Raw genomic sequence first — 8,603 nt, forward strand, 5'->3', positions numbered from 1 at the left:
GAGAGAAGATGATCCCTCTGTGCGGCGGAGCCTGGGTTCAGAAAGCCAGAAACTCTTCCCCCAGATTTTGATGCACCTCAAATACAGATAAAGAATAACGTAGACATTCTCTTTTGCCTCTTCTCATTTCTCTTATTCTTCTCTCTTCTCTCAGTTTTCGAAGCCTATCATTCTCAGCTCAACATTCATTCATTCAGTACCTTACTAAGCACCTACGTAATGGGCTCTGTTCCAAGCACTGAAGTATTCAGAGGTGAAGCGACTTGTTCTAGAAAAACAATCCTCACGTTGACAAAGGGCAAACCCAAATGGAGAAGAATTGTATTATTAACAGATGCCTCTCAGGTACCCAGCCACGCACACATCATCCTGTTCACCCACAGCAATGCTCTGAGACTGGTGCTGTAATCATTACGAAACAGGGCACAGAGAGTGTAAGCAGCTTTCCCCAGGCCACACAGCTCCTTAGTGGCGGAACTGGGATTTGAACTCATGTTCTTGCCCACTCAGCTGCCACCACTTTGTGTACCATTATACCTTGGGTACAGAGGAGTGGAATAAACCAGGTCCCCGGCCCAGCAGAGGGGAAGGAAAGCTACGCAGGGTGGGATTTCTCACGATCCGGCATGTGAGTGGGGGTGGGATGGAGGTGGTTAATACGACAATGCTCGCTGCTCTAACTCAGAACTCAACCTCTTCCGTGATGCTTTTTATGGCAACTCTTCGGGCTCCTTGCGGATCCAGGACAGCTCTGCGGGCACTCTTCCGGGCCCAAGTATCCCAGGGGCATCGCTGGCAGAGCTGCCACCTGAGGGCACCTTAACAATGTCATTCCCCAGATGGGCTCCCGACGCCCGTCTGGCCTGGCAGCCGCTGCCCCAGCACCCTGCACACAACAGAAACTTCCAGACCCTCAGGTTCTGCTTTCCTCTCCACCTGCACTCTTCTCATTTGTCCCACTGCTTCTCGTCCGCCCCACTGAGCCTCCCTGGCCTGGCATCTGACTGTACCCGCCCTGGCTGCTGGCTTCCAGCAGGCACCTACATGTGCCAGGTGCTGCACCCGAGGCTTCACCAGCATCAGCTTCTCAGAAGCCAATGAGGGAAGGGGCTACTGTTGGCCTTGTTTCATAGATGGGGAAACTGAGGCTTGGGTAAGTGAAAGTACTTATCCAGGGTCACCTGGCTACTAAGTGATTCGGCTGAGACTCCAACTTCCACAGTCCAAGCGCAGAGCTCATGAACTGAGTCTCTAAGCCAGGTGACCAGAAGGGACAAGGGAGCTCAGGTTTGCTGCAGTGTGAACCCACTGGCTGTTTCCCAAAACACAATGGCTTCAAACAATCACTCTATTTTGCTCATAATTTTGTGGGTCAGTAATCTGCAACAGGCCCAGTTGGATGGTTCTTCCTTGGGGGTCTGTCGCGTGGTTGCAGCCAGATGTTGGGTGGGGCTGCAGACACGTGTGGCCTGGACTGCCCTGGATGTCCAAGCTGGTTCACCCGTATGGCGAGAGCTCGGCTGCGGCTGTCAACTGAAGTGCCTCCACGGGCCTTTCCAGGAAGACGGTTTCGGGGCAGCCAGACTCTTTTCTCCCCCCCAGAGCAAGCTTCCCAAGAGAGCCAGGCAGAAGGCGCATGACCTTTTATGGACTGTCGCAGGAAGTCATGGAGTGTCACTCTGCCATACCCTTGGTCAAATCAGAGTCGACCTGGGATCAAGGAGAGAGGACATTGAGCACACTTCCCACCGGGTGGAGCCCAGAGACTTTGCAGGCAAGATAGTAAAGACACATAGGTTGGTGCCTGGTACTGAGCACTCGACAAAAGACAATTCGTCCTTCATAGGGGGCTAACTCTGCCCCGGGGTGGGGGGGAGTGCCTTGCCCACATCTAGACAGATAAATTTGAACCCTAACACCACCAGGCACCAGCTGTGTGTCTTTATTCAGTGGCCTGACCTCTCTGAGCTACAGTTATCTCCCAGGCTGGATCACCCTAGGGGCAGACTGAGTCAGTAGCTTGCTGGCTGGTGTCATTGTCTGGAATCAGTCGGGCTGGGTTCCAATCCTGGCTTCTGTACTTCCGAGCTATTGGCCTTGTGTTCAGCTCCTGCTCTGAACAGAAGGTGATGACAATGGCCTCTCTCTCCCCTCAGGCTAAAAAAATAGTAATATTTTTACTATTATTAAAATAGCAAAAACTCAGTGGACTGAGTGTGGGCCTGTGAACCAGAGGATCAAGGTTTGATTCCCAGTCAGGGCACATGCCTGGGCTGCAGGCCAGGTCCCCAGTAGGGGGTGTGTGAGAGGCAACCACACACTGATGTTTCTCCCCCTCTCTTTCTCCCTCCCTTCCCTCTCTCTAAAAATAAATAAATAAAATCTTTTAAAAAGTAGCAAATGGTTACTATATAGGACATAATTAGACTACTTGCACATAGCAAGTATTAGTTAATATTATTGCTAATTAAGTCAACAAAGAGACAGAAAAGCTTAATTTTGATCAACTTTTCCATCATTGTATAATTTTAGATTTCAAAAAATTTCCAACAATTCACATTTGACTTTGAATAGGATGGCGTGTCACGGGCAACACTGGCTTCTGGGAGATCCCGAGTGGGAAAGGACCAAGATGCACCCAAGAGTCCTTGTGGGAAGGGACTGGCCACAGGATCCTTGGAGACCCCATCAAAGGACCCTGGTTGCTACCCAGGCAAGAGTTCAGCAATGGAGAGTTTGGGACCAAGGAAAGGTCCGTAGTGAAGAACCGTAATGGAGCCCAACCTCTAGCTGGTCATGACACCTGGGGAGGTTCCACGCCTCTGCCCAGTTGCGCTCTCAGAACCAAGGTGAGCTGACGGTAGGACCATACACCTGCGAGCAGAACGGTGGAGTTGCAACAGGTGGTCTGCAGGTTTAATCATTCAAAGCGAGGGTCAGGGTCTTCCTTTCCTATCTCAATGTGGTTGTCACAGGGCTGAGGGGTCTTGAACTCACACCACCTGTTTTCACTGGAGTCTCAAGCTTAGATATCAAGAGCCAAGGCTGGGAGTTTCCACTTCTCCCTTGCTCCTGACACACCCATTCAGCAGCTAAGACTCAAATTGGCATCAAAGACCACTAACGATTTGAGCCAGGGAGATGTGGGGGCCCCATTCTGTGATGGGCGCAGCTTAGAAAGAGAAACCAAAGGCAAAGAAAGGTGGCAGCACCTACGTGTCGACAGGTGCCAATCGTGTGGTCCTTCGGGATCTCAGTGGGAAGGATTTGCTTGGCTTATCGGAAAGGAAGGGTGTAAGGGCTGAGGCAGGATAGTAAGAAGCTAGGAAAATCTGTTGGCAAGTGGAATAGAAACACTGAGACAGAGAGCCGAAGAAATTGGCCAAGCAATTTACAGCCAGGTGCAGATGGTCACCAGGGCGGAAGGCCCTGAGTGCTGCCAGGCGGGGGGAAACGCACAAGGACCTCACCCACAGGGTGACCTTTCCTCCCCCGGCCGTTCCTCCCTGGAGATAACATCTAGGCCTCAGCTGTTTCTCAGCTCCAGGCCCAGAAAAGCAGCAAAACCAGGTGGGCAAGGTCAGAACCAACTGGATGACTGAAGACCCCCTGCGCGCCTCTGGCCAATCAGTGGACATCATGACCCTGAAAGAGCACACCTGGAAAAACGATGTAATCCTCCCCCGAGACCTCACCTAAGATGCCCTCCTGCAAGACAGATGAAAACCTCAAGACGAAGGACCCAGCACCCACACTCTCCCGCTGGGAGCAACCTGCACCATTTCCTTTCCCTTCCTCTTCCCCCACTTCCTCCCCCACAGGCACTGGTCTCCTAAACTCTGGGCAGTGGGCAGCTGGCAGCTTGTCCCAGGCTGATCCCCTGAACCTGTCCTCGAGACCCCTCTTCTCTGGCTTCCCAGTGAGCTCAGGCAGCCCCACCCAACCTCTCCTGCCGCTTCCTCCATGCTGAGCCCTTCCATGTTTCACTGTCCCCAGCTGTAATAAACGTGCCCTCACACCCACCTGGACTCACGTTGTGAAATCTCTCCTGCATGAAGTCAAGAACCCACACACCCCAGCTGGCCCTGGGCAGCCCCGCTCAGGGCCAGGCCCCTGCCGGTAACAGAGTGAGTTCCACATCTTTCACGGGCAGGCAACTCCTGGGGGCAGTGCAGGACCTGCTGGAGGGAAGATCTGGGCCGAGATATCGATGGACTAAAGTTATGAGTAAGAAAAACACACTCAGGTTAGTGCGAGCAGAGGAGGGGACTTCTTGGTGGGATTCTGGGTTATTGTGGAACCTAAGAACAGTCAAGACCTTCAGAGAAATGGAATTAGTCCTGGAAGGGTGTCAGGCATCCAGGCAGCACATGCATTTTCCCTACTCAGTACAGGGGTTCCTTCCAGAGAACTCTGCAGCCAGGCCTCCCCTATTCCCCACGGACAGGACCATCCCCCAAGTGGGGGTTCACATCTCCCTTGCTGCAGGGACCAGCTCAGGCTGTGCCCAACCATATCCCAGTTCTAACTTCCTAACAAGAGAATCTAATTGGCCCCGTGAGGGGCAGATGCCTACTCTTGTTCAATCAAATGAGACCTAGGGGATATTGTGAGAAAACATGAACTTGACGGTGAGAGGCCAGATGGATGGGGATGATCCACAGCAGAGCCTTTGGTTATAGCCAGAAAAAGGCCCACGATTCAGGGGCATGGTATCTTGGGGTAAAAACTCTACCTAGAAGGCTGGAGCAGAATTTAGCAAGGTCCCATTCCCATCCCTGGAATCCCCAACCATTTCAGTGCATGTCCACTTGACTTCCAAAAGCCACACCTGCATTTGGGCAGGGCTGCCCCTCAGCTGTCAAACCCAGTGAGCCCACAAGCATGGGCCCTGAAGTGCCTAGGATTTAATGCCCCCTGGGCACTGGCTAACAATGGCTAATAGGGTTGTGGATATAAAAACCCAGGTCCCTTGCTCTCAGCTGAAAAGCTTCAGAGGTGAGTGTTTCCCCCACAAAAATTCTCTGCTTGGCCACATAGTAGTTGGCTTAATGCTGCAAATGTATCAGTTCCTTCTCTCCAGTCTCACTAACCCACCTCTCTTCTCCATTCCTTGCACCTGTCCTAGAACTCGCCCACCCTCAATCCTCAGGTCAGGGTCTGTTTCTGGGAATCAAAACTAAGACGGACCTGCTGGAGGGAAGAGCTGGGCCGAGATATTGATGGACTAAAGTTATAAGAAAAACACTCAAGTAAGTGCGAGTGTGTTTTTCTCCCCAAATTTCTCCAAAGTTTGGGGAGAAAGTCCCCAGAGTCCCTCCATTCTCCTCAGATACCTGTGCATTCATTCATCTGTCCATTGAATACTTACTGAGCATCTACTACATGCCACGGTTACACTGAACAACAGAGGAGAAAAATAGGGAAGAACTGACGAAGACCGAACAGCCATGTAAAGACAGGAAGGCTTTTTACAAGAAGAGTTTGAAAAGCCAAGGCTTAGCTGTGGGGCGATTTAACCATATAAAAACTATGACTCACACAGGAAAAGTGGACACCAAATCCCAGAACATGATGGGCACCCCGTAAAGTGTGAGAGAAGTAGTTTCAGGCAAATTAAAGGAATTCATCCAACACTGAAGAGCAAATTTACCCAACTTGAGCTACCCCACAAGAAGTAATACAAGCAGAAAACCTAAATAGATTTAAAAAAAATAAATGAATGCTGGACTTCATTTTTTACTCTATTTGATGACATTTACTGAGGACTTTCTTTGGACCAGGCATTCGGGCAAGAGAGGAATGAGACAGACATCAGACAGGGTGTTCAGTGCAGGCCCCGGTGAGCACTCAACGCGGTCCTCTGTGCCGAGTGCAGTAATGGAGGCGCCCGGAGGGCTCCAAGGAGCCCAGGAGATGGGTGGGTGTCTGGACCCAGGGGTGGACTGAGGCATCACAGATGTGATGCAGGGCCAGTGCATTAACTGGGACCTTTGGTTGCTTGTTACAGAAACTTAACGAGGATAGACTGAGGGCAGAAAAAGAGGTAATGTCTCGGTTTCTGTAAGTGGGACGTCAAGAGAGGGAACTTCAGGCACACCTGGGTCCAGGACCTCAAACAAGAGGGTCCTGTCTCCCTCCTCCCTCTCCCCGGACCTCCCTGCTCCTCTCCGGCTCGGCCTGGCTCCCTCCTGTTACTCTATGCGGTAGAGAAGGTGACCCCTGACAGCTACAACTCAACCCTGTTCGACTCTGAGACCCAACAGGCCAGCGCCTCCCACCTGGCTGCAAGTTGAGAAATAAAATCCCAGGGAAAGACATGGCTGTCCTGACCCAGGCCACAGGCCCACCCTGGCAGATGTTGTCACGCCTGGCCCTGGCCCTCGGACCACGACGGCTGTGGCGTGCACCCCCCAGGCCTCCAGCGCATGTACTCCTTTGCCGCAGCGTCCACTCCGGCACAGCACTTCATGGCAAGCCTAAGACGACGTGGAATTTGCCGCCTCCGAGAAGCACCCTCCAGTAATTTAATAAGAACTGCAGCCCAGATACCCCAGCTGCTTCCTCCCTCAGGTGGGACAACGCTGGCTCCAGAGACCCCAGGGGACTGTGCTCCAGGGGCCACAGTGCTAAGCTGGGGAACAGCCTTTAGTTACTGACTCCTTCCTGTCCCTGTCTCACTTCCTGACCCTCCTGGTATTTCCTGGGACCACCTCCTCCAAGAAACTACCTGCACTCACATCCTGTCTCAGAGTCTGTTCGAGGGAAACCAAGGCAAGACACCCAGCCATTGACACAAACCTGTGGGTGGGAAATGGGGCCTCAGAATGGACTAACCTGGCTCCCTCGGTGGCCAGGGCAGCGGGAGCCTGTGATGGGAGTGGGGGTGGGGCATCTGCCCCAGGGAAAGGGGCTAGTCCGAGAGACAGGCAAGATGGATGGATCTAGATGAACAGGAGACAGGTCAGGGCTCTCTAGGCAGAGGGCAGCACATGCAAAAACCAGAAGCATGAACCCCAGGGCAGGCCGGCAGGAATCATAGTGGGGAGGTGAGAGCCTCAGTGAAGCCTGCTAAGCAAAGCAGACTTCAACCTGGAGGACAAGAGTCGGGAGCCCCCAAAAGGCAAGCCTTCCAAAGTGTGGGTATCCACGGGGAGGGTGGCCTGTGGTGGGAGATGGAATGAATGTTTTGGGGGAGAGCTCCTGGCAGCAAAACAAGAATGGTCAGCCATAGCCCCCAGAACAGCGCCCTTCCTCTTGGCACTGGGGTGAGCCCTGAGCTCTCTGGAGGGAATTAGGAACTCCAAGTTCATCTACTGGGCACTCGATGGGAATCCTTAGGCCAATGCTGTGAGGTGGGAGCTATGGCAGCCCCATCACACCAAGAAGAAAACTGCTGTCCGGATGCATAAGTAAGTTGCCCATGATGGATCGCACAGCAAGAGGGAGAGGCTGTGCACCCAGTGGACTCCAAACCTGAGACTTGAGGAATTTTGTTATTTGTTTATTACATGTTAATAGGTCCGATGCAGCTCTGTCCCCCTCTCTCTCCCTCTTTCTGAATCTATTTGAGTCCTGGATTCGGATCATGAGCTTCGCCTAGTAAGGGATATCTGCTGAGTGGTTGGGGCGGTCAGGAGGTATCCTAATGAATTCTTTGATTAGAAAGTACGAGAACATTCAGGGAGCTGGTTGTCACAGGACTTGGGATGAAAACACTTTTATGGCTTTGAAATATAAACAACTGTCCTGAAATACTCACAAATCCTCCTCCTCAGCCCAGGGAAGGTTTATAAAAATCGATGCCAAATCATTGACACCTGGGGTGATGCGGTTAGTGGCCACCTCGGGGCAGTAACACCGGCTTCCTAGCTCTCCATCTCTGCACCAGATCCCTTTTGCCACAAAACTCTCTAGTGGTGGCACCAACTGCTCAAGTTGCCTCCTGATACCTTATCTCCTCTCTTTCTTAGAAGAAACAGAAAGATTCTTGAATTCTGAGTACACTCACTCAGCTAGAACACTAGACTCCCCAGCCTGCCTTGTAGCTACTCCTGTCCATAGAACTACATGTCAACCAGAGACTTATGTGTGGGTTCAAGGAAATCACTCTAAAGGGTAGAGAAAATTTACCTTTCATTGTTCTTCTTCATTCCTGCCTGGAATACGAGTTTGATGGCTGGAGTGCAGCAGCCAGTTAGAACCATGAGGTACCTTGGGAACCAAAAGCATAAATGTTGGCACTGAAGTCCATGACACTGAAGGTCTCTACATCAGTCCCACTACCTGGATCAGACTTCTTTTACATAAAAAAGAAGTAATCTCTATCCCTATTTACTTGGAAAGGACAGGTGTGGTCTTCGTTCTTCATAGTAGCTAATTCTAATAACATCTTTAAAAGTGAAAAGAGATCTGATGTTAGATTAAAATTTTTTTCTCCTTTTTGAATCACCCATGTGGAAACTCTTTATTTTGGGGTGGGGGATGATAAAATGGAAGTATGATGGTTTCTTTACAAAAATGGGGAAACTCCATTTCACAATTTCCTAAGAGACTCCTTGCTCTCACCCTTTGAAGTCCCTAACCCGGAACAGCCAGACCCA

The sequence above is a fragment of the Artibeus jamaicensis genome, unplaced genomic scaffold, assembly GCF_021234435.1.
Source record: "Artibeus jamaicensis isolate MK-2021 breed Jamaican fruit bat unplaced genomic scaffold, CSHL_Jam_final contig_464, whole genome shotgun sequence".
NCBI classification, from domain to species: Eukaryota; Metazoa; Chordata; class Mammalia; order Chiroptera; family Phyllostomidae; genus Artibeus; species Artibeus jamaicensis.